This window comes from Pinus tabuliformis, chromosome 7 (genome assembly GCF_031772625.1).
Source record: "Pinus tabuliformis cultivar Carrire ecotype Pingquan chromosome 7, CPIR1, whole genome shotgun sequence".
In the NCBI taxonomy this organism is placed as follows: Eukaryota; Viridiplantae; Streptophyta; class Pinopsida; order Pinales; family Pinaceae; genus Pinus; species Pinus tabuliformis.
Genome location: NC_142293.1, coordinates 1,993,054,666 through 1,993,060,665, shown reverse-complemented (window position 1 = coordinate 1,993,060,665; position 6,000 = coordinate 1,993,054,666).

The following is a 6,000-nucleotide window of genomic DNA, read 5'->3' as shown; positions in this document are numbered from 1 at the left end:
CTACAAGGTTGACACCACAACAATTGGAAGAAAAAAGAGCAAAAGGGCTTTGTTACAATTGTGATAGCAAATACACAAAAGGTCATAAGTGTGGTGAGAAGAAATTATTCTACATAGATTGTGAAGAGGAAGAAGAAAAGGAGCAAGAAAGGTCAAAATAAGAGGATATATTCCAGGAACAAAGCCTAGATGTAGAACAAATAAATCCGACCATATCTTGTAATGCATTGGCGGGAATTACCACTCCTCAAACCATCAAGATAGAAGGACAAATCAAGAAAAAAAAGGTAATAGTGTTGATTGATTCAGGAAGCACCCACAATTTTATTCATTGTAGGGTAGCAAAAGAATTGAATTGCTTCCTATATCCAGCACCAGAGTGTCAAGTGATGATTGCAAATGGAGGAACAATAAATTGCTCTGGAAAGTGCCATAATATCAAGCTATCCATGGGAGAATATGTATTGACTAGCCCAATGCTTTCCATTCCAATGGGAGGTGCGGATGTTCTACTAGGAGTCCAATGGCTACAATCCTTGGGTACAATAGCTTTTAATTTTCAAGAACTTTTCATCAAATTTTCTTCGGAAGGAAAGGAAGTTGAATTAAGGGGTATTGCAGGGAAACCAGGAAAGATAATCAGCTCTCATGGTATGACAAAGCTTCTAAGAAAGGAGCAAAGAGGTGTAATTGCACAATTATGCTCGCTAGATGTTTCCACATTGGAATCATCTATTTCTCCAGATCTCCAAAAAGTCTTGGACAATCATTCCAAGGTATTTGAGACTCCCAAGGGTCTCCCACCTATGCGTGATCATGATCATGCTATTCATCTGATTCCAGGAAGTGTTCCTCCAAACATCAGGCCGTACAGATATCCCTATGTCCAAAAAAATGAAATTGAGCGTATGGTTGCAGAAATGCTAGAGGCTGGTATAATTCAACCGAGTCAAAGTTCTTTCTCAGCTCCAGTAGTATTGGTGCACAAGAAAGATGGATCATGGCGCATGTGTCCAGATTATAGGGAGCTCAACAAGCTCACTATTAAAGATAAGTTCCCCATTCCTGTTATTGATGAATTACTAGATGAATTGCATGGATCAATTTACTTCACCAAGTTGGATCTTCGTTCGGGATATCATCAAATCAGAATGAAGGTTGAAGACATTCCAAAAACGGCATTTAGAACTCATGAGGGTCATTATGAATTTTTGGTCATGCCTTTTGGCCTTACCAATGCACCTTCAACATTTCAAGGTTTGATGAATTCAATTTTCAAACCATTCCTTAGAAAATTTGTGTTAGTATTTTTTGATGATATACTAATCTACAGCAAGTCTTGGAAGGATCATGTTGAACATGTTGAGAGGGTGCTACAACTATTGGAGGAGAAACAATTATATGCAAAAAGATCCAAATGTTTCTTTGGAGTCCAGGAGGTGGAATATTTGGGTCATATTGTATCTCATGAAGGAGTTAAGGTAGACCCTAGCAAAATTAAAGCCATTAAGGAATGGAAAATCCCCACATCCATAAAGCATCTGCGAGGATTTCTTGGGTTGACAGGGTATTATCGCAAGTATGTTAAGAATTATGGGAGAATAGCAGCACCTCTAACAACATTATTGAAGAAAGATTCATTTTCATGGACTCCGGAAGCAACAAAGGCCTTTGAAAATCTTAAAGAGGCAATGTGCCAAGCACCGGTCTTAGCTACACCGGACTTCACAAAAACCTTTATTGTGGAATGTGATGCTTCAGGAAATGGAATTGGTGCTGTTCTAATGCAAGATGAAAGACCCATTGCTTTTGAAAGTCGTCCAATCAAGGGAAAGTTTTTAAGCAAAGCTATTTATGAGAAGGAAATGTTGGCAATACTCCATGCACTTAAGAAATGGCGACCCTACCTAATGGGAAGACACTTCAAGGTAAAAACGGATCATGATAGCCTTAAATACTTTTTAGAACAAAGATTATCCTCTGAAGAGCAACAAAAGTGGGTCACAAAGATGTTGGGTTATGACTTTGAAATCATCTACAAAAAAGGGAAGCAAAATGTGGTGGCAGATGCACTCTCAAGAAAGGATGAGGATGTGGAAGCATTGTTGTGTGCCATTTCTATTATCCAACCAGATTGGATAAACGAAGCAAGGGAGGAATGGAAGAATGACGAAGAAGTATGGGCACTTATTCGAAAGATTCAACAAGATTCTAGTACTTCTGATACATTTAGCTGGAAAAATGATTCGTTATGGTACAAAGATCGCTTATACCTCTGTAAGAATTCCCAGCTAAAACAAAAGATTCTTATGGAATTGCACACTTCTCCCTTAGGAGGGCACTCAGGATTTTTAAAAACTTACCACAGGGTTAAGAAGGAATTTTTTTGGGATGGCCTTAAATCAGATATTCAAAAGTTTGTGGCAGAATGTTTGGTTTGCCAGCAAAATAAAGTTGAAACAATTAAGACACCGGGTCTATTACAACCTTTATCCATTCCAGGCCAACGTTGGGAGGAGGTTTCAATGGATTTTATCACAGGTTTACCCAAGTCTGAGGGAAAGAGTGTCATCATGGTGGTAGTTGACAGACTTACCAAGTATGCACACTTTTGTGCATTATCACATCCATTTAAAGCCAGTACAGTTTCTACTGCATTTATGGAAACAGTTCAAAAGCTACATGGAAACCCAAAGATTATTGTAAGTGACAGAGATCCCATTTTCACTGGAAATTTTTGGACAGAATTATTTTCTTGTCTTGGTACTTAGTTAGCTCATAGCTCATCTTATCATCCTCAATCTGATGGGCAAACTGAGATAGTAAACAAATGTTTGGAAGGATATCTTCATTGCTTTGTATCTGATAAACAGACACAATGGGTCAAATGGTTGCCTCTGGCTGAATGGTGGTATAACACTTCCTTCCATACAGCAACAAAAATTACCCCATTTATGGCACTTTATGGGTATCAACCACCATCCATCACATCATATTTAAGAGAAAATTCTAAGGTTCAGGCAGTGGAACATCACATCGAACATCAACAACAAGTCCTCCAACTCTTAAAGGATAACCTCGTGTTGGCACAAAATAGAATGAAACAACAGGCAGATCAACATCGCAGTGAAAGAAGTTTTGAAGTAGGTGATTGGGTATTCCTACGGCTACAACCATATAAGCAAATGTCCCTAAAGCAAGCTAAGAAGGATAATAAATTGTCACCAAAGTATTATGGTCCATACAAGGTGTTGCAAAAGATTGGTACTATGGCATACAAATTGGAGCTTCCTGCAGCTTCTCGATTGCACCCAGTCTTCCATGTTTCATGTTTAAAGAAGGTTATAGGTGACAAGCTTCCAATTCAAACAATATTGCCAGAACTTGATGAGGAAGGAAAAATTATATTGGAACCAGAAGCAGTCACAGAAACAAGAACTCGACAACTACGAAATCGATCAATTTCAGAGTATCTTATCAAGTGGAAGAACTTATCCGCTGAAGATTCCACATGGGAGGATGAGAATTTTATGCAGAAGTATCCAGAACTACTCAAGCGTTGAGGACAACACTTTTTTGAAGGAGTGGGGCATGTTGGGTCCCTATAATACTAGTGATTACCCCATTACTATTGTAGTTATACCCCTTATTTATATTGTTGTGCCCCTATTATCCCCATATTGTTATTTCTGTGCCCCATAGAATCCCTCTATTGTTATTTTTGTGGCTTTATATTATTATTGTTAGGTCGGCTGGATTACATGGTGACTCCTTAGACTCCTATATATAGAAAGGAGGTTTTGTCATTTGTATCATCCAAGAATTGTTCATTTATGTAATGTAAAGGAGGTTGCCCCCTCGAAGAGGCTGAATTCTAAGTCGTGGATCTCTCTTTTCTATCTTTTTGTGAGCTGGTTTCATAACATAAAAACTCTAAAACCATGATTGACACAAGATATAACCTGGGAAACCCCGTTTGGAGGATACCCATATGGAAGGTGAGGTTTCTCTCGTCTCTTTCTCTGAATAGAAAATCACTTCGAGTACAAAGAAGTAAGGCTTGTGGATCATGGGATGGTATAGTGCAACAATACTCTTTGTGTTCTCTCTTATCATCCCTTTCAACTATGCTCGTTTATGGAAAAAAATTCCCTCGAAAAGAATTGGAACCCTGTTGGGTCCCTATAATACTAGTGATTACCCCATTACTATTGTAGTTATACCCCTTATTTATATTGTTGTGCCCCTATTACCCCTATATTATTATTTCTGTGCCCCATAGAATCCCTCTATTGTTATTTTTGTGGCTTTATATTATTATTGTTAGGTCGACTGGATTATATTGTGACTCCTTAGACTCCTATATATAGAAAGGAGATTTTGTCATTTGTATCATCCAAGAATTGTTCATTTATGTAATGTAAAGGAGGTTGCCCCCTCGAAGAGGCTGAATTCTAAGGCGTTGATCTATCTTTTCTATCTTTTCTTGAGCTGGTTACATAACATTTGGTATCAGAGCTTTGGATTCTAGGGTTTCGCTGCTCCAAACAGGTCATCGTGGAATTTTTGCTATAACTTTTTTTCTGTGACGTTTCAGAAGTCGCAAAAAAAACCCATTTGAGAAGAATTGGCGCTGAACCGTGGGTCCAAATTTTAGAGCTTTTCGCGCGATATTTTCGGAGATATGATCTGAGGTAGTTGGTCTTTTTGTAGACTCCTGAATTACATTCAAAACAGGTGACCTGGGGAAAATCGTCATAACTTTCTCTCTGAGGATCGGATTGAAATTTCGTAAAAAGGTACAGAAAGAGGACGGACTGTAGTTTCTTGTGGGTGTTTTTTAGATTCAAAGGTCGAAACAGTGACTCGCGGCACGTCGTACAAGTTAGCTCTACTGAACTAGTCTATAATCAAGTCACTGTGGTAGATTTCGCATAACTCTTCCCTGGAGAATCCAATTTGGGTCAGAATTGTGGCATTGGAAAGAGGACATAGAGAGCTACTACAGGTCACAAGTTTAGAACTAGATGACTGGAAAGTACAGAGATACATTAGAGGCAATATCAAGCTCCTACAAAGTGAAAAAAGGTGTGTAGATTTTTTTAAATTTTTGCTTAAGCTTGGTTTGAAAATTTATTTTGAAGGAATTCAAAGGGCATAGTAGAGCATTATTATCGGTAACTGATGCCCCGAGAAAAGAAAATGCAAACACCTAGTAAGGAACCTGAAAGCTCTAGCATGACTCATGAAGAAGAGGAAGAAATGCTACATGATATATCAAAATTACAAGAACAAGTGCAACAAATGTCACGCTCACAAAAGTTAACAGATTCTAAGATAAATGGCGTGGAAGCTAAGATGAATGGCATGGAAGCTAAGATGGACAATTTGAAGATAGATTTTAACACAAATTTGAAGACAGGCATGGCAGATTTGAAGACAGATTTGACTAATTTTCTACAAGAAATACTTACTAATGGTGAAAAGGTAGTAAAGGAAACTCATGATGAGAACAAAAGAAATGTTAATCATGATTCCATAGACGCTAATGTTGGATCGAAGAATCACCACATTCCAAAAATCGATATGAGGAAGTTTGATGGCAAGGATCTCGCCACATGGATATTACAGATGGAGCAATTCTTCGATCTCAATAATGTGCAAAACACACAAAAGGTACGTATGGCAACTTTATATTTGGAACCAAATCAGTTTGTATGGTATCAATGGCTTTGTTCTCGTAAACAATTTATCACTTGGGCAATTTTTACGGAAGAATTGATAGCACATTATGAGGATACAAAAAGCAACACTTTTTTTAGCCAATTGATAAGTCTCAAACAAAAGGATTCAATAATGGAGCACATTGAGGAGTTCCAAAAATTGAACATAAGGGTAAAAGATATTCCAAAGGAGCATAGGATTGATGCGTTCATAGGGTCTTTAAAGGATAATATCCAACATGATGTGTGCCTTTGGGAACCTGATTCATTAGAGAAG